General features: G+C 35.7%; 1 protein-coding gene across 1 annotated transcript in view; it reads right to left on the bottom strand.

Annotated features, from left to right (window-relative positions):
- Positions 1–21358, bottom strand: part of LOC120768658 (thrombospondin type-1 domain-containing protein 4) — a 106034-nt gene extending 84676 nt beyond the window's left edge. Inside the window, exon 1 of the mRNA XM_040095435.1 lies at positions 21239–21358. The gene's annotated coding sequence lies outside the window, so the exon portion shown is untranslated. The remainder of the gene's footprint in view (positions 1–21238) is intronic.
- Positions 21359–21645: the final 287 nt, after the last annotated feature.

Below are 21645 nucleotides of genomic sequence, written 5' to 3'. Positions count from 1 at the left end.
ACCGTGATAGAAATGCGTAACTGGTATGTGGATGTCGATACATTTGTGTAGATAACTGTATTCAAATATGTGCGTGTAGCATCAAAGCTACTTCTACATAAACCGTCATTTATGGAATGACACTCCCTCCCGCTTAAATTAGTTGACGAAATAAAGCACAAAAAAGAGGCAAAAAAGAGGCAAAACAAAACTTAAATAAACTGGAAAAAATTAGCAAACTAGATATGACGGCTCGCGCCGGCTGGGAACTTTTTACCGAGGTGGGGTGGGGGAGGGGCGATGAAATTATACAATACCCACAACAATAGAAGCTACTTAATTGCATAGTTCAAAAGGTATTTTAAGCGTTTAAGTAAAAACTAAATAAAAATATATAAAGGGTGATCCATTTCGAGGTTACCTTTTTTTTAAAGACAAAATAAGGAAATTTCAAATTTAATGGGGAATGCTTATTACATTTAAAAGAACATTCCTTGTCATTTATGTTTTGAATATTATCTGTTTCAAATGTTGGCCGCAGCTATGGCTCAGATGGTCCATCAGTTGAGTTCAATTTTCGATGACTCGTTCGAGCATTTCGACTGATAACTGGCGAACGACACGTGATGTTTTACACCAAGGCCTCAATCGAAGCGGGATTGTCCGCATAGACTTTAGACTTTACATATCCCCACAGGAAAAGTCTAAGAATGTGATATCACTCGATCTCGATGGGCAATCGACGGGCCTAAAACGTGAAATTATCTGCTCACCGAAGTGTTCTATCAGTAAACCTATTGATTGATGCGACGTGTGGGAAGTGGCGCCATCTTGTTGAAACCAAATGTCACCAAGATCACGAGCTTCAATTTCAGGTTATCCACTTATCATGGCGCCCCACAAACCACACCAAAGCGTTGTTGTTTCTGGATGAAATGACAGCTCTTGAATCTTTTGAGGTTGCTTTTCGTACCAAATGCGGCAATATTGCTTACTTACATAAAAATGGGCCTCATCGCTGAATAAAATTTGGTTCGAAAACATCTGATCTTCTCGGAATTTTTCAAGAGCCCATAGAGCGAAGCAATATCATTTGGCGAAAGACGAGCAGCTTCAGTTCTTGCACAAGCTGGATTTTGTACACTTTCAATTTAAGATCTCGTTGAAAAATGCGCTAAGTCAATCCACACGTCAGTCCGAGCTACTGCAAACGGCGCCGAATCGACTCTCCATGGTCTTCGTCTACACTCTCAGCTACGGCTATTATATTTTCTTCACTGCGTACTGGACGTGGTCCACTCGGTCGAATATTATCCAATAATGAATGATGGATCTCAAGATAGGTGATGGTGTTGGTCAGTGTGCCGATTATGTTGACCATAAGTTGGACGAAGCGCACGAAACACATTCTTTACAGAACGTAAATTTTGAGAATAAAGTTGAACGATTTATAAACGCTGTTCAGGCGTGATCTGTCAAAAAGGGCTATTAGAAAAAGTACCTATACTTGGTACCAGATGTGTATACACCTAAAGCGTGCTTAGCTGGCTGTATGAACACTTCTCACTTTATAATATAATTTAAATGCAATTTAGTAAGTTTTCTCGGCTGTTGTAACTATCAGCGCAAGCGCATATTCCAATGCTTTGTAACTGAATCCAATGGCGATTGTCTCTATATAAAAATATGAGCATGTGCTACACAGATATTTAACTACTTTTAAATTTATTACGGTGCGGAAGAATTCACTGAATTCCTGCCACAAATTTTGCTCCAATTTTTTCGTTTATTTTGTCTTCACTGCACATCGCAAATCAATCAACAAAAAATGTTCAAGCAAAAAAATCTAAAATAAAAAATTTATATTAAGAGGCATTTTTATGCATACATAGCAACAAGCACATATATTCTTATATGGAAGCTGTTTAATCATGCGCAACATGTGGGAGATTTTTTGTTGCTTTTTCGATAACTCGAGCCACCACACAGCAGCTGGGCAACAGGCGCGCGCAGTGGCTGAAATGGCTGAAGTGGCGTTTGTGGTTCAACATAAAATAGCTTAGGGTTAGATTTTGCATCAATACATATGCAATAATGTATGTATGTGAATTTATATATACCATATACATATATAATATGAAGACATATTATATGTTTGTAAGCATTGAAATATGTAGAAATATATTTTGTTGCCAATAACTCTAAAGTATTGACTTTGAGCTGAGCTCTGTGATATTTGAACTATAAAATATATATGTATATGCACTGAGATACAAGTATATAAATAATTTATTAATGTGTATGTATGTATGTATCGCAGTCTTTTTTACTTTTTGCTATTGAACTCTGTGTTCAATGGACGTTGGCGGGCAACATAGTAGAGATCGCTGTTAGAAACTTCTTAGACTTCCGTTTTTGATAGATCTGCAAATTAGTTGTTGTTTATGATCACATACATATGTATATACATATGTAAATGTTTATTATTTAAGTGATTGAAAGATAAATCGCTGAAACTATTGCAAAACAAATGTGTATATAGTGTATGGACATGCTTAACGCACTAAGTCTTTTAAGACAGCGTTTACACGAGAACCTTCTCGTTACTCATTATCAGCAAATTCTCTTTTGGTATCGATGTATGATGGCCTTATTCACCCTTTACTAAAATATTTCTGTTATTTTATACATGTTCGCCAAATACACACAAAAATATATACTAAAATTGAAATTTCCGAATATATTCATTTGAAATATTTCTTCGTCGAACCCCACCTACAAACCGGTTAAGGTGACAAAGAGAGGCCTCGTGTCTGACTAATAACGTTGCTAAGTAAATTTAACCATGTCTCTCTTCTCTCCTAATGTATGTACTTATATATGCAAACTTTGGGAATAGTTTCTTGAGATATCGTTCTGAATTCTGAATAAAATCTGCACACGTCCTCTTCTTCCCAAGAAACTGCTCGTTTGTCGGAACCACCGATATCGAACAACTATAACATAACGCTCCCATTCAAACTGATCGATCGAAACTTTTTTACTAGACAAGATTCATATTTTCGAAAAATTCGGCATGGATTATTACGACAAAGCTATAATCTTCAAATATAACCCTAGTATTTATTTTTTATATATACAAAATTTTTTATATATGAAAAGAAGTCATTTGACGATTCATCACGTGTCACGATATCATAGACGTGTTTCGAAGACACTATTCTTTTTTTTTAACATTTATCTCGACGAGCCATTGTTTGAGCGACTGATAAATTGTGTGGGATCCAACGTCAACAATCTTTTTTCCAGTCTTGAATATATCTCACGATACAACAACTAATTTTGGACAACTTTCACAAAATTCGTTCCCAGATTGCGAAACTTATTTTCTTTTTTATTGGCGTAGACACGGCTACTGCGCCAGTCGGACTTCCGTTTCGCTGTTTGGCGCCAATTGGAGATTCCAAGTGTAGCCAGGTCCTTCTTCACCTGATCTTTCCAACGGAGTGGAAGACTCCCTCTTCCTCTACTTCTTATCTCGTACAGCTCATTATTCCATCGACTGCGGTATTTGCCGATACTAATGCTCAGAGTTCAATAAATCTTCCGCAGAACTAATAGATTGTACCTTCTCCATTCAGATCTGCAGCTCGAATTATATTCTCCAGGATTTATTGAAGAATCGCACGATAGGAAGTCGCCTTGGTTGAAACCTTGTTTGGTATCGAGCGGCTCGAAGAGGTGCCAATCCTGACGGAGCTTTTGGTATTGCTCAATGTCAGTTTACACAGCCGTATTAGTTATGTGGGTATGGTGTGAGTCGATTCTCTTTTTACGGGTCTTTCTCCGATTTGGCACATGGTGGATATCTGGTCGGTTACTGATTTTCCAAGCTTGAAGCCACACTGATCAGCTTGTTGACGGTGGCCTTTACTCTTTCACAAAGTACGCTCGATTGAACGTTATATGCGATGTTGAGAAGGCTTATCCCACAATAGTTGGCGCAGATTGTAGTATCTCCTCGGATTGGTCGGACCGTACTTAAATTCCAATCGTTCCAACCATATTCTATAAAGATGCCGATGCATGCTCCTTATCAGTTCTTCGCCGCCGTGTTTGCGGCGGCACACCATGGGCACCCGCCACTTTGTTGTTCTTCAGACGGGTAATTGCTATTCGAACTTCTTCACGGTCGGGCAATGGAACGTCTGCTCCATCATCATCAATTGGGAATCGGGAATTTCTTGATGTTAAGTTTTCACTAGCATTCAGGCTGGAGAAGTGTTCCCTCCATAATTTAAATATGCTCTGAGCATCAGTCACCATCCACCTCTGGGGTTCTAAAAGAGTAGAAGATTGCAAGACTAAGGTTGCTAATTTTTGCCGAAAAAAATGTAAAGCCATACAAAATAAAGAACTTCTTATAAGATCCTTCTTCGTTTATAGTATATCAAGAAATGTGTCTACAAAGAACTGACCAAACATTTTCCATTGGATGCAAATAGTTGACCGATTATGCTTTCAGATTTAGTTATACGAGTGTATGTGCTTGCTACAAAAAAATTCCATTTGAGGGGTATTATATGGTGCAGCCAAGGTAAACGTGTTTTCTTGTTGCTTCTAAACTTAGTTAATATTTATTAATCAAAAATAATATATTTTATGTTAATATTTCGGTATTTAAACAAATACTTAACCATTTACTTGCACTCGAGTAAAAGCATTTATAAAAGTGCGGTCCTAAAAGCTTTTACTTTCAGTTTCTCAGCATAAGATATACATACATATGAACCAGTAAGTACTGTAACTGTGCCCACTCAAAAAAAGTTCCAAGACGAAATAGCCGAAGAATGCTCTAAAAGCCATTGCATAGACTATGACGGATACCAAAAAGCAGAGTCATTGAAAAACTATGCAATATTTAAAAGTATAAAATGAACAAGAGTATAAAAAAGCACTTTAACTTGTCAACAATGCAAATGACGAAATGATTGAAAACAAGAGTACACAAGTTGAGGAATTGATAACAGCGAAAGAAACCCCCAAATGGGCTGGTACATACATATGTACTCGTGTATGTATGCAATGTGTGTACGAGATAGTAAATAAAAAATGATAATTAAATGAGATTTTCTTTGCATATTTAGGCTACCATTTGTGGTAAGACATTTTAACATACAAACACCAAGCAAGTTGTTTGCCATGTCATTATTTGGACATTAAAACGTCAAGTGCAGTTTCCACAGAAATTACGCAATGTGGGTTGGTAGATGGAAATTTTATTTTCTTTCGAAAAGAAAGCAAGAGTCATTACACATTACAGCTTATATCGTCTTTGCAAGTATCAAATAGATCAAAATTGTGTTTTAATATTTTTACTAAGCATTACTTTGCATATAAATGAACTATGTACTCTGGCTCCAGATGTTGTGACTCTAACTTATTTCTCTGCTATAAATCACTTATTCCATTCGTTCAACAATCATAACCTATTCATTGAACTAATATCAACAAAAGTAAAAGTTAAGTGAGAATCTTTGTAGCTCCGCCTGAGCATCGAAGTATTTTGCTTTGTTTGTATATCTCATGATTGGTTTCATAAATGCAACTCCTAGCGTGAAGTTCTGCAATGTAATGGTGATAAATCTCTTGTATTGTATAATTTTTTTTAATAAAGGGTGCCTCAATGGATTTATGGCAATTTTAAACACCTAAAATAGTAGTATTCGCTTCGTCAAGCATTTGACAGTTGCGAATCGAACATACTATATCAGATTCCCATGCAAACAGCCTACACTTGTGGTGCAACCTTGCGCTAACATGTCTTCTAAAGCAAACGCAACATGAGCAATTGCTCCACGACTCTTACATGGTGGAGTAATTATTTTTTTCATGTCAAAAAAACGTTTTAAAAACTCCTGTTCTGTCAGAGACGTTGAACGTTTAGTGGAAAAATTTGAATCCACAGGCACAGTACAAAATGATCCCGTGCCAGATAGACAAAGAAGTACCCGTCGTGTCGAAAATATTGTTACCTCTAGCGCATCTATTGAGGAAGACCCAAATCAGTCTTCCACAGGTTGTTCTCAAGCGTTGGACATCTCTGTGACGTCGTTGTGGGGAATTTTGCGAAAAGGTCTTGGCCTACATCCTTATAAGATCAAATTGACGCAAGAACTGAAGCCGCTTGATCACCAGAATCCTCATAATTTCGTGAATTGGACTGAACAACAACCTAAAAATTATCCGGATTTTCATCAAAGAATCATCCTCAGCGATGAGGCTCATTTCTTGCTGAACAGCTTCGTAAAGAAGCAAACTATGCGTTATTGGTCAGGCAGCAACCCACCGTACTCCGTGAGTCAACATTGCATCCAGACAAAATTACGGTTTGGTGCGGTTTATGGGCTGGCGGCGTCATTGAGGCGTACTCTATCCGTATCTTCCGTGATGATCAACACAGACACGTTACTGTGAATGGGAATCGCTACCGCTCAATGATAAATGAATATTTTTGATCCGAATGGGATAATATGGACTTGGATAATATGTGGTTCCAACAGAACGTCGCCACAAACCAAACAGCGAATGTCACAATCGATTTATTGAAAGCCAAGTTTGCTGACAAGTCAGCAACGATTGATGAATTTCGTACGAACACCGAATGTGAAATTGCAGCAGTATCGGTCGATTTATGCTTGAAAACCGTCGAAAATTGAGTTCATCGTCTGGACCTCTGCAAACGTGGTCGTGGTGGCCATGCAAAAGAAATCAAGTTCTATACATAATGACATCGAATGTACTTTCACAGAAATAAGGAATTTCATTGATATCCCAAACCGTTTTTGTTTTACTTAATAAAAACTTAGAAGCAACCACCAATTATTACATTTTATACCTGTTCCATAAGTTCATAATTTGCATTTCTATTTGTTCTTGCAAGTTTATCTGACCAAACCACATTACCAACTCTTAAAAGTTATTAAGAATTATTCAGAAAAGTTTGCAGCGTTTTTTCTTCTTGTGGGACACCCTTTATAATACTCGTTGCCCTCACTGCTGCTGCGATTGTAATCAATAAAGTTATTTGCTGGCCAGATTGGTAATTAAAGACGCGAGCTGTCAGTTTATTGACGTTTCTAAGTGTGGAGTTGCTTTTGATCTTCATGCGCCTAATAAATGCACGCAAATGAGATAAGTTTGCGATGTGCTAAATGCCTGCAGTTGGACAAATAATAAACAAAGTGAAATGTTGAACGAATATTGCAATAGGAAGGCAAGGTTTGCACGAATATTGAAAGGTTTATGTGCAGACTTCGACGGCAGCGATCGGACCATAGCCAAGAGCATAGTGTGTCTACTTATTAGTGGATTAGGTTAGTTTAGGTTCGTTGGCTAAACCAATAATTCGAATAACAGCAATTAATCTCCACCCTCTACAAACATCATGCATTTATCCAATCGCTTGACTCCAATAAAGCACACTTAAGCATAACATCGATTATAATAACCAATACAAAACTCTTCAACTCTCCTATGATTACAAAATAGCCGATGCAATAAACTAAACTTCCTCAACGCCAACTTCTCGTAATTTAACTTGGTTATAAGTTACGCTTCGGATACACTTAACTATTTAGCCACGATGCAGTTAATCAATATAGTATACATGTTTGTTTGTAATTCTGTATTGAACATTTGATTTGGCTCTGCTTTCGTTGCTGAGCCATTTTGCATGCGACCTGTCACCTTTGTCCGTCTGCGGATCAAATTTTGTGTTGAACTTTTCTCCATCGGCGCGCACAGACGTCAAGAATAATGATTGATGCACTCGAGTTTTGACAGACCAACAGCGATTGCCCAGCAAGTTCGGACGCTTCCCTTTCATTGTTGCAATTACACCGATGCAGTACCGCTATTGTCTTATTCCACTTTAATGTTGTGTGGTCAGTGGAAACTTTTGCGTTTGTTGTAGTTATTACTGCTATTTCTGTTGTTGTTGTTGGTGAAGTTTTTGGTTAAATACAGTTTTATTATAGTTCCAATGGCGTTCCGCTAACTTATTTGACTTGACTGAGTTTGAACAATGCTTTTCAATTGTTGCGTTAAAGTGAGAGCTTGTGTATGCAACATATTCAATAAAAAATAATTCTGGGTCACTTTTTGGAAGACAGTTGCAGTTTTCACAGTTTTCGTTTCTAATGTTCGTTGATAGAGATGATAGCTACTAGTTTCTACAATTTTAGCAACACTTTTAAAAAAAAATACTATTAGTTGGACAATAATTTGACAGCGAGACGAAAAAGCAACTTGTCAAAAAGATATCCAACATCTGCTAATATGACGTCAGCAAAGAAGCAGTTTTTGATGAGTACTTTAAAATATGCTGAAATCGTTTAGAGAGCGAGATAAACCCTAGTGAAAATTGCAAGAGAAAGCGAATAATTTCAAAGTCGGTATTCTCTTAATCCACAACATACATTTTTCTTTGTAAAATTTTAGTATGGTTCTCAAACAATATTTGTACACTGAGCAACGTATATTAAGTTTGTCACGAAGCTTATATAATGACCACCCAAGAGATCTGATGTTTCCTCTTATAAAATACCTTTTAACGAGTATATACTTAAATGATCAGCGTAGAGAGCTGAGTCGATTTAATCATGTTCACCCATTTTTAAATTTGTAAGCGAATTAGTTCCTCACCACGATCTGAAATTTTGCACTCCTACTTTTCTCCTCAAGAAGCTGCTGGCTTGGCAGAACAGCCAATATCGGACTGTTATATCATATAGCTGCTAAAAAAAATGATCGGAATCAAGACCTTGTATGGAAAACTTTCGTATTTGACAAGATTTCTAAAAATTTGTTAAATGTTACTTTCTGAGACAAATGAAATGAAATGAAGAAATATTCTAAATTGGAGTACTATAGGCAGCCTTCCAAACTGAATCGTGGGATCTTTAAAAATTTGGTACAGATGAAAGAAAGCTACAACATCTGAAGAGGTTTTCTAGATCGAACTGCTAAGTTAGTGTGCACTATTCTATATCCGAACGGAAGATTTGTTCAAAAAATTAACATCCTGCCTTTAAAAGAATATTATGTCGAGCAAAACGATGCGAAGTTTATAGAATTTGACAAAATAACAAAAGATAATGAATTAATTAAATTAGGAGTCAAAATCAACTGTAGAAATGAAGCGTCTTATAATAGATCTCCAATTCAATGTGACAAATCAAGCGACCGATTCTTTCCTTGGAAAAGGCCTCCAATCTTATATGGCTTTGACTACAGAAATCAACAAGCGTTTCCCATGTGGTGAAGAAGTTTCCCATATGCTGAAAAAGATGACAGTTGCTGCGTGCCCTTGCTTTTTTAGATCGGACGTTGCTGACTTTTTCGTAATCGATCTACTAGTAGAAGAAACTCACAACGAATTCAGAGCAGTAAAAATATTGTTTCAGAAAGGTCTAAACCCTCTGAATTTCTTGGAGAACGCCGTTGTCAAAGAGTTTCTACTAGTATCGTTTTTACTTGCTAAAATTCGAGTACTTCCACATTTTTTCGCTAATTGCGGGAGAAGTTTTTCCCAAATCAATTTCATTAAAACTAAAAAGCGCAACAATTTGTCAACAGAGTCAATCGATTTTCGATGTGGACAAAGTTATACAAAGACTTGCACAAAGTCATCTAAAACTAATTGTAACAATTGTAGACCTCAAAATTTACTTAATGATGTTTTAAAACTTTTTGTGTGGTATACATAATATACATATTATGTATATTCGTATGGTTCAACGATTCAAGAAACATCAAGCGCAGCCATATACGAGTTCAAGTATAATGTCCGGTTGGATTAGAACCACCAGCCTTGAAGGTATTCGATTCAGTATCCGCTAGTGGAAGCAGAGGAAGAGTAAGACCTCCACTCCGTTGAAGAGATCAAGTGCAAAATGACCAGGCTGCACTGGATATCTCGAATTGGCGCCAAACAACGAAAAGGAAGAACGACTAGGGCACTGTTGTAATCTCGGCTATAACGCGTAAACAGTGTCTACACCAGTAAAAAAGAAGAAAAAAAGGTTTTGTGTACATAAAAAGGGAATCAGCAGACACAAATAGAAAACTCTACTCAGGTTACTTATCGAAAATTTTTCGAAATATTCCCTCCACCCTCAAAATTCTTGCCTAGCTCGCGAAATCATGTTTTTCGCCAATTTAAAACAGTTAAGGCGCTTCAAGAATTACCAACACTAAGCTTTTATGTCGCGCCGTTATAATCAGTTTTTATTGCCACATCAATTTGCCACCACAAATTATCACAATAACTAAATGTTCCATTTGTTATTTACATACATTTACATATACAAATTTATTGGCTTGGCTTTGAATTTGAAGTGGCGCTTTCGTTTTGACACCGCCCATTTGGGAGCAACCACATATTTTAGCCATTATAGGTATATAGTATGACTCATTGTGTTTTTATTTGACACACGCATTAATAGACGCACATAAACACCGCATAAGCACATATGTACATACATATATGTACATAGATATATATATTTAACACTTGTCATGTCGCCAGAATTTGGTAAAATGATTTCACACATTCTCGACACATCACTGAAGCATTTCCAAAATTATGGCAGGCATTTAAAATTCACAAGTTGTCCTTAAGCAACGCCGCAATTACTTAATCATCGTAATTTCTATAAATTCTTTAATTAATCACCAAGCTTTGAAACGCCACACGATCGCTGTGAAGTGCTTGGGTACCTCATTCAATATTCCACGCTCGCCGCAGTAACCGAAATTATGAAAATATAACAACAAATAGTGGCGAACGCCGCAGCATAAGCGGCACCAACAAACCCATTGAACTAGTCATAAGTCAGGTTCATTTATGCTACTTATTATGGGTCGCGGGAGTCGCTATGCTCTCATTGCGATTATGATAAATTTCTTTTCAAATGCTTTCTGACACATGGAAAATTTATTTCCGTTTGTTCTTTGAATTGGTGCATTACTTATTTTTGGTTTTTTATTCGCTGTTTTTTGTTTTGTATTTTTTTTAATTGTTTCTCTGGTCAACGGTTTATTTATGTGTTACGCTTTTTAGGCACAATTGCTTTTCTACTTGTAATAATGAGTTTGGTTTAAGTTTAATGATTTCGTTTTTGTGGGTAATTAAAAGTGGTGCATTTTTAGAAATAAAAAGGAAGCAAAAACAAACGTTAATGTCGATTGCACAAAAGCGCATCCAGCTTCACAAATAAAGAAGTTTTCATATATGAACTTTATTTTGATCATCGTTCAAGGACCATAAATCTTCCGCGCAACATTTCTCTCCAACATTCCTAAGGCCAACTCATCAGATGATGTCATTGTCTATGGCACAGCATCATAATGAGGGATTTATAGAGTTTGGTCTTTGTTCATCAAGAAAGAACTTTGCTTTCCAATTACCTACTCAGTCCCAAGTAGCACCTGTAGGCAATAGTAATTCTGCGGTAGATTTGTTGTTGGTATTAATACTGATCTATAGTGTATACAATATCTTCAAAGTTATGACTGTAAACAGTGACTTGGGGTCACGACTAAAGAAGAAAAAGCTTCTGCGGGGTCACTCGGACATATTCAGTTTAAGGGATCGCTGAAGTCTAATTGCAGCGTGTGTTCTCGAGAGGTCGGACCGACGACCGAGGGCTCGCTAAATAAATGTGGACAAAACTCTAAGCTACTAGACAATACCGGCTATTTCGGTAGGTTCACCGAAGGTATGACTACCGAGATGTTTCAATCTCAGTCTTAAAAGATTGAATAGTGCAGAAGGAAGTGCCTGGATGTTCCAACTCACCTTCCTCCAAAGAACTTTCACTTTGACTAACTTTCAGCGCACGGTAAGCGCGTCACTACCTGATATTGCCACTGTGCTGTCGGAGAGAATGTCAATCCCTGACCGCTACCTTAATTGCAGTCACCTTTGCTGTATAACATATAAAAACTATAACTTTATATGCTCTCACATCTTCATAGCTCATATCTACCATACAAATTACATGAAGGTCACCAGCTATCTTATTATAAGACCCATAATGGATTATCACTCAAAAGTCAAAACTGTCGACTGCCTCATTTGAGCGCCACCGTAAATTTTAATCTCAAACTCTTAATCACAAAATCTCACATTTAAGTACGTACTTTTAGCTGTTTGATTATTTAAATATACGGGCCAAAAACAACAACAACAAGCGTTTGACAGCTTATGCGTTAAGACATTTAATCCTTCAGTGTCGCCACCTGTGGCAGCTCGAACTCGAACTCGAAAACCAAATTGAAAACGAAAATAAACACTTCATGCATTAAATTGTCAGCGAAGAAGGCGCGAACGAGCGAACAGGTCTCCGACACAGACGCATTGCAGCAGGCTTGATTATTTGAATTTATAATGTCATTATGGGCCTAAATACATGCATACAAATCTACACGCGTGTATGTGTTGTTGTGAATGAAGAATGACTTGGCAGAAAATTGAAATTACAAATTTCAGCTTACCAATCTTGACGTGCATTTTACACGCACACATATACATATAAGCAAATTTAAAGTTGTTGGGCCTTCCGGTTTCTCGATTCGTTGATTTTTCCGAACCACAAATATTTGAGTATTTTATATTTGTATAAGGTGGCATTTTCACATATATGTGTATGTATGAGTATATGTTTAGGTATGTGTATATATGTGCGTTTTCATACATTTGTGCCACCCCCTACCGCGTCATATTTTAATTGCGCTTAGATAGACAAATGTGGCAGGCCTTCTCATTACAATTATTTGTCGGATTAAATGATAAGTGCCAAGTCAGCCAAGCGATAATATAAACATCTCTATTGTTTGATAAATGAAGGTGTCAGAGCAGCGGTGGCAGCTGGCTGCGTTGCATTTAAGCCGGAGTGCTACGCAATTTATCTAAATTTATGCAGTGACCTTGACATGTAGCAACTTAAAAAAATTTGAACAAATAGTGAAACATTAACAATGCGCTCGTGTTGAGCACGAGAAAGTAGGTCTTCTTTGGACTTAACCAATTATTATGAAAATTTATTTTTTAGTTTCGATATGCACTCATTACGAAATCCTCCCTTTTCAGCTGTGATTTATTATGCACTACATCATTTTTCTATTGCCAGTCTATTGGAATTAAACAAATTTCCATAATAAATATGCTGAAGTGTTGAAATGAGTAATTTGTTGAGCTAGTTTTGCTGGCGCAGATGACTCATCGATGAAATTTATTCTCTTAACGCATTTTAGGGATTTTTAAACAAAATAAAGGCGTAGAGAAATTGATTGATATGTTGATGTGAAGAGGTATAGTAGGTATGTATGAACGAATATGTATGTGTGTGAGTATGAAAATAAGAAACGAATTCAGTCGATATTAGCCAGTAGAGAAACATCGTAAATAAGGGCCACGACAGCGGAAAGTTTAAATGTTCGTTCTTTGCGATTTCATAAGTTTTGTCGTTTGATAAGAATAACACAATTTTATGGTTCAAAATACACTTTATTATTTAGTATAGCATTAATACCTTTACTCCAACTATCCTCCAATCTGTGGATCCCATCCCTGAAGTGAGAATCCGGAAGATCTCTCTTCATTTTATTAAAAACGCTTTTCACGCATAAATTTTTTGAGTTCTGGAAACAAATAGAAGTCGCAGGGGGCCAAATCCGGTGAATACGGTGGATGCTCCAACAATTTAAATTTTAATTCTTGGATTTTAGCCATTGTCAAAATGCTCTTGTGGCACCTTGCATTGTCCTGATGAAAAAGGATTTTTTTCTACTGCAAGCCAGGCCTTTTTTCAAGAATTTTTTCCTCCAACTGTTCCAAAAGGTTGCAATAATTTTCAGAATTAATTGTTTTACCAGTTTGAAAGTAATCCACAAACCAAATTCGTTGCTATAGCTAGCGAATGCGGCACCCATTGTGCACACTAGTTTCTAAAACACAAAATTTCACTTAAAATATGACTCACAGATATGTAGAGCCTTTACTAAATCTCTCTCAGTCGACGATCTTGCACAACAATATCCTGTATTTTCGCTCTGATTTCAAGTGTTGATGCGCTTTTTGGACGTCATTCATGTGGATCGTCTTCAAAGCTTGTACGACCAAGTTTAAATTCAGCAACCCATCTTTCTACTATTCTAATTGTTGGTGAATACATGTTTGACAGCATCGGTCCAAATTTCTTCAAAAATGATGCCGATGAGAACGTAACCGTTAATGGCCACCGTTATCGCGACATAATAACTGAGTATTGGATGCCTGAAAATGAAGATTGTGATCTCGACAATATTTGCTTCTAAAAAGTTGGCGTCACTCTTCGGTGAGCTGATAATTGGCCGATTGGCCGCCAAAATCGTATGATATCACACCGTTAGACTTTTCCTTGTGGAAATATGTAAAGTCTACAGTCTATGCGTATAATCGCGCTTCGATTCAGACTTTGGAGAAAAACATCAAGCGCGTCAGTTACCAGTCGAAATGCTCGTAGGAGTCATCGAAAATTGAAGTCAATGGATGGACCATCTGAGACGTAGCCGTGGCCAACTTTTGATAGAGAAAATCTTCAAAAAATATATGTATGCCAAAGAATGTCCCTCCGAATGGTAATAAACATTCCCAATTAAATTTGAAGTTTCTTTAAAAAATGGCCTCGAAACCTCTGGATCACCCTGTCGATTGTAGTTAACTCATTTTCTTCACTTCTTTACTATATTGAATTTGATTTCAACTTCTTACTTTAACTTCTTTAAATTTGTTTAATTTGGTTTCTTCTCTTCAAATTACTTTGCGACATCGTGCATCTTAATTACGAAAAATTCTGAACTATTACAAAAGCTTATAAATATTTGTACTTGAAATGGCAAACAGCTAGCGAGTCAGCGGCTAATTCATTACTCACTATGGTAAATATTACTTTTTAAACGAGAACAAAATTCCACTTTTCAAATGATAAAGTGTGGCATACTTATTCTAACATCCGAGTTATTTTTGTGCTGCTACAAAATATCACATGCAAATTTATTTAAATGTATGTATATGTGCAACATTGTTGTTGTAAATACCATATATTTACAAGCGCTGTTAAGGCTGTAACTGTTTGCCTACGCACCATTCGCAGATAAGACTGTTCTCATAAATTTGCTTGTGCTGTGTGTTAAGAACAAATATGTGTGTATGCCTAAAACTGCAATATATATACACGACATACACGCTTACATAAGTACACACCGATTACGACAGATGCTGATAAAAAAAGATACAATTCGCCTGGCAGTCTCGCTGTGTGGGTGTGAGTGTGTGTGTTCATAGGTTTTCAATTACATTACAAAAGCACTTTTAATTAAGAACTCTTGTTCGTAACTGACTTGTTTGCTCATTATTGTTGCTGTTGTTGTGGACTATTATCTATTGTTATCGGCAAATAATGTTGCTAATGGAAGTGATGATGAAATTAACGAAATTCAATCAGTGGGTAAACACTTAATGGTTCCCATTGTTGTTGTGCAATGAGAGTTAAGCGATTCTCATACAGAATATATGCGAGTAATGAAGAATATGGGAGATTTGTTTGTCTATAGGTTTAAGTTCAAATAGCACTAGTGTAGGTGGCAGCAATGATATCATATTAGGCACATTTTCAGCCAACTTTGATAATAAACGTGACTTTTATTAACTTTGAAACAGGAATTTCAACAATTTACCTTAATTCTCACTCAGCCTAACTCTAAACAAGGCAGACATAATATTCCTGCCTGTAGCACTCGCACAATAATTAATATTGTCGAAACATTTAATTTTTTGATAAAAATGTTGATAAGTAGCACAGCGTGGATGCAAGGTACTAAGTTTAACATGGTGGCTGATAATTGATTTAGCTCTTGTTGAAAGTTCAATAATATTTTTCAATCATAATAATCATTCAAAAAAATTTGAGATGGATTAAGGCAGCATCTTACTCTCAATGGGATTTTTTCGAGAAAATTTAATTCTTAACCATCCAAATATTTTTAATAGAGGCTTACTCTTACCCTGATCTCATAGGAATCCACGATTTTCAATTGATGATGTAAAAAAGTATGAAACTCTATTTGATTTTATAATATATACACCCTGTCAAGAAAGTACCGGGAATTCTTCATTTCCCCCTCATATGGAAGACAGGTAAATTTTTTTTCCCTGGTTGGTAAAAATGTTTTTAATTATGCTGCCAAAAATTAGCGCGATCTGTCAACCAGTGTGTTTACAACAGCTGTTTATGTCAGTCGCCCTAAGTGGTGTTTGTCGAATTTAACAAATTTTTTTAACGTATTTGTATTAAATTTTGGCCAAAAACTCAAAAAATATCATTGAGCAAGCACCATATTCACCTGATTTTGCTCCATGTGAACCACTCCGGGGAAACCGTTTTGAGTTAATTGAAGACATCAAAACAAATTCGACGCGAGAGTTGAGGTTAAACAGCTGCTGTAAACACACTGATTGACAGATCGCGCTAATTTTTGGCAGCATAATTAAAAACAGTTGTACAAACCTAGGCAACAAAATTTACCTGTAAGGTTCTATCGAGCGTATTATGTGAAATATTAAAGCGCACCGTCAACAAACTGATTGGACCTTATCAGTGTGGCTTCAGGCCTGGAAAATCAACCACCGACCAGAAATTCACCATGCATCACCTCTTGGAGAAGACCCGTGAATAGATGATCGCTATTGACAGCACAAAAGTCTGAAAGTCTATTAGTGAATTTGTTATACAATTACAAATCGGGAAAGTTCTTTCCAAGCCATTCAAGGTTTCAGACAAGGCGACTCCCTAGGGTACGACTTCTTCAATCTACTCCTGAAGAAAATAATTCAAGCTACTGATGTGAATAGAGAAGGTACAAATGCTGGGGTCCGCCGATGACATCAACATCATTGGACATAATAACCGCCCCGTTAGTTCTGCTTTCTCCAGGTTGGACAAAGAACGGAAGTAAATGAGTCTGGTAATGAACAAAGGCAAGACGAAATATATCCTGTCTTTGAACAAACAGTTGTGGCATTCACGAATTGGCTCCCATGTCACTGTTGACAATCATAACTTCGTAGTCGCAGATAATTTCGTCAAACAGCGAAAAAAACGGTTGCTACGCCAATAAAGAAGTAGATTCTTGAAGTATGAATATGTATTTTATCTCACCAGGTAGAAACTTGTTAAAATTTTTTCCAATCCGAAAACGAGAAAAATTATTATAAGTACAGATGAAAACAGGTAATGATCGAAGGCATAGCCAAATTTTTCTCGCCAATCTGAAAAAATCGATCAAATCACAGGGGGGAATTTATAATATACTTCTTGTCCGGTGCATAGGTTTTGTACATTCATTCATTTTCATATTATATTTCACCCCAACAAAATTTTATTATAACCATGAGCTTAAACAGCAAAAAAGGTCATAAGAGTATTATGTACTAGCATAACAGAGTCATTGAAGCATCACATTCGTTGAAACATATAGCCAAATATCCGTTAGCACCAAAGCAATGAAAAAACTGAAAGTTTTCATTAATTAAGATCAACGAAAAAAATATTTTAATTGTGGTACTTTTGCATTAATTATACACGCTTTGTTCACTTTCAATGGAATTAAGTAGAAAATGGCTTACAATTAAATCTGGAACATAAACAAGAATTAAAAATTCTCTGCGCCAGCAAAAGCGAAGATACAACATTTTTCACCATTCAAAAAAAAAACAAAGAGTGAGAAATTCGGGACATAATAAAAGGAAATATTTCCCAAATTTACTAAATGTATTTTATTTTAATTGTCATGCTGCGGCCTCACATTAAAACAAAACTTTTAATTTCCAGCGTTCAAGTTGTTGGCCAAAGCTGTTAGAAGAAATTGTTGGCGGAAAAGTACAGCAATAAAGGCGCGAAACCGAAAGTGTGCAAACAAAAATAGTTTTCAGAATTTTGTTTTTATTTTTTAACATTTTGTTTGTGGAGTTTTTTGTTTTATTGCCACTTAGGCGAGTTCTTCGTTGTACGCACTTTTATGGACACTTTTCCACACTCTTCTTTTTATTATTGTCACGCCGTAATGTTTTGCATAACAAACAAAACTTCTTAAATGTATTGGTAGATGTGTCATACACTTGCGTTAGAAATGTGAGCAACAGCGAACGAAGATTTCGTTTTTGAATATAACGAAGATTTAAATATTAGGTTAGGTCGTGGTGTTGATACAAAAGCGATGAAGCTCACTTGAACAGAAACTCGTACTGTGTGATTTAGTTTAGTTTTAGACGAAAATGTACTTGTTGCAGTCCATAATTTTTATTCTAAATATCCTAATTGCTAATATCACACCCTTAATATTTTCTTCGTTACTGTGACACCATATTTACATACAATTAAAACATTATCTTCGTAATCAGTATGACCAAATGTGCTCGTGCGTGTTTCGCAAACAGTTGTGACGAATTGCTCGAAATCTATTGGACTGAAAGGTATTTTTTAAACACGTTTGACTGTCGCCAACAACGGCAGGCCTCCGAGTTTCTGTCTGGTTAAACAAAAAATTAAAAATTTAGAGGCGTCATGAAACCTCAGGGCTCTCCAGTGAGCATTTAACGGCAGTATTATTGTTAAATGTTGCTCTTGTGTCACAGCTTGCCAACCGCACTGCCTTTTTTTATTGAAACAGCGATAAGGCAAACTTCAGTGTTTAAGGGAACGTGTTTTACGGCAATTGTTGTTGTTGTTATATTTTTTTCTAAATAATTCGCCAGTGTGCAAAGAAACAAGTATACCATATCCACGACAATTTTTTGTTTAAATTGAGTGCATACTATTGTGCTTTTGCTAGATTAGTTCTTTGCTTCCTTTAGAGAAGCAAAAAATTCAAACCTTTTCTCAAGTACAAGTACAAGGGTGCGGGTTCTTTTGTATACATATGTACGTATTTATGTTTTATTTCATTTTTGTTTTAGAGATATACTTGCTAAGCGGAAAACTGTGCAATAGCGGCCTTGTCTAAATTTGACTTGTTGAAACTTTAATTTAAAATCGACTCTCAAATAACTGCAGTTTACAGTCATTTTGCGACTAGGATGTTAGCGGCTGATTTTTGCTAATTTTGGGTTGATAAAACCGAAAATGATAGTAAAAAGTTCCTAATCTGTAAAATTTTTGGTGTTGTGGTCTAGGGTTGCAAGGTAGAGCGGACTGATTTACTGGAAACCCTCGATTTAAAAATTGCAAGCTCGCAACCGGTTTTAGAATCAGTCCCTTAGGCAGATTTGTTCAGAATGATCCATAGAAGATTTCAAGCTTACACTATTTTATAGGAAAAAATCGAAAATTTCCTTCAGACATATTGAGTATTGTAACTAGTGATGCTGCCATATTTAAGTTCGCTCATTGTACAAATTTTACAATTTTGGAGCGGCTAATATATATACAAAATTGATGTACGTAAATATTCCATATATGTACATAGGCTAGTCCGAACGTGTCTTCAATTTTCCAACAATTGGAGACCTCTACAAATTTTAAGACGACTCCGATGGGCTGACGACTTTTATGGGAGTATTATTCATAATCAGAGTTGCGAGTATTTTAAGGGGTTACATGGGTTTACGAGTTTCAAATTTTTTTTTTTTTCATTGTTTTATTAAATTCTAAAACACCTCCATAAATTTTCCCTACCATCCTAAATTTTCAAGTTGATCCGAGTAATAGTTTCGGAGGAGCAACATTGAGAACTTGTGCGCTCGAGGCTAGCTAGGCTAAGTGCGCCTTCTTTAAACTCGTTTTTCTCGAAACTGTGTTTTTGATGTCGGTTGGCAAAATTTCTCGAAAACTACTTAACTAATATGCATGAAATTTTACACAGGTACAGGAGATACAATTCTTAAACACTTGAACGAAAATTATTTTTTTGATTACAACTATTTGAAAACAAAAAAATATATAAAGAAATTTTCACTGAAGTTTTCATTTTTTTTCAAGTCCTATATTTAGGATTAGGCTATATACAGTTAGAATTCCCAAAAGATGGATTTTTTCTTCTAAATGTAAATATATTTAAGAATACACACAGAAAATTTCATATCGCTCCGGTGAATATCTTCGAAGTTACACGCAAAGGCGTTTCAGAGGGCTTGGAAGCGCATTCCAAACTTTCAACGCCTTTTCTCAAAATGGTGTTTTCAAGTCGTTGAAGTCATAGAAACCGCCATTTTGTCAAAAATTTTATTTTTCTATTCCACCAATTAATTACTATAACATTACTTAAACGAAATCTGTTTGATTTTTTAATTTCAGAGGATCCAGTTCAGAGATATAGTGGTCACCGCAAAACGTCTTTTTTGAGAGGAGCTGTCGGAGATCAGTTGTAGTTCCTTTCCAAAAAAAATATTTTTACTAATACTAAGTCTTTGGATAAATTTTGGATTAATAGATCTAAAAGTTTTCGGAGAAATAATTCTGGAAAATTCGCATTTTTCGGCCTTCTAACTACATACAACCGCTTAAACCGGGGTTTGTACTTAAAATTTCAATATTTTCAAACCGATATTTGGAGTAAAAAAATAAAAATAAAATTTTCAACTCAGATTTTCAGTATTATAAAAACAAAAATTAATGTTAATTTAATTACTTTTTAATGCATTTTTTGCAACCCTATTTCTAACAAATATGCGTTCAGATGCCTGTCATTCACTGCCTTCTTGGTCAAGCGCCATTTATCTTAACCGGAAATTGGCAACGAATCAGCTCATCGAACATAAATATTTTTTCCCAATTTTTTTTTTCCAATTTCTTTTTTCCAAATTTTTTTTTCAAAATTTTTTTCTAATGTTGTTTTTTCAGCTTTCATCACCTTTAATATTTTAATTTACATTTTAGTTGACAATAAATTTTAATATTCTGGTTTCTACAAAAAAATTAAACAGTTGTGCCCGACTTATGCTAAAACAACATTTTGAAAGCTTTTTAAAGAATGCTTCTCCATAAAAAGTTAAAATTTTCCGAATTATTCCAGCCGAACCCCACGTCTTTCAAAAAAAAAATATTGTAAGCAAAAATAGCTCTGACATTCTATCATATAAAAAATAGCTGTGACATTCTGTCATCTAAAAAATCTTTCTAACCACTTAAAAGCGTTTGTTAATACTGAATTAACTTACCAAATGCAAAAGCTTGTTTGGACTTGTGCGCTTTTATTATTAATTTTGCTTAACTGCAGATCCTCAAAGTCAGTTTAACAGGCTCTTCAATAATTTATCAATCGAAATAAATGTTTGACACATACTGTTTTAGGCACTCTCAAGCATTTTTAAATTAATGCTGTACACCACACCGTTTTTAGTATTTTTTTTTTTGATTTAAAATTAATAATAATATTTTATCTTATGCAAATGCGTTTTTAATTAGTTTTCAATAACATAATAATCAGTACTGCAAAATATTTATTGCGAATTGTTGTTATTATAATATCTCTTTCTCGCTTAATCTCGCCTTTAAATATCAACTACACTTCGCACTAACCAGTTCAATATTCGAAATCACTTTAGCGAATTATATTATTAGTCCT

Source organism: Bactrocera tryoni, chromosome 2 (assembly GCF_016617805.1).
Source record: "Bactrocera tryoni isolate S06 chromosome 2, CSIRO_BtryS06_freeze2, whole genome shotgun sequence".
NCBI classification, from domain to species: domain Eukaryota; kingdom Metazoa; phylum Arthropoda; class Insecta; order Diptera; family Tephritidae; genus Bactrocera; species Bactrocera tryoni.
Note: the sequence above shows the minus strand (reverse complement) of the source record. Positions and strands in the feature narration are given on the sequence as shown.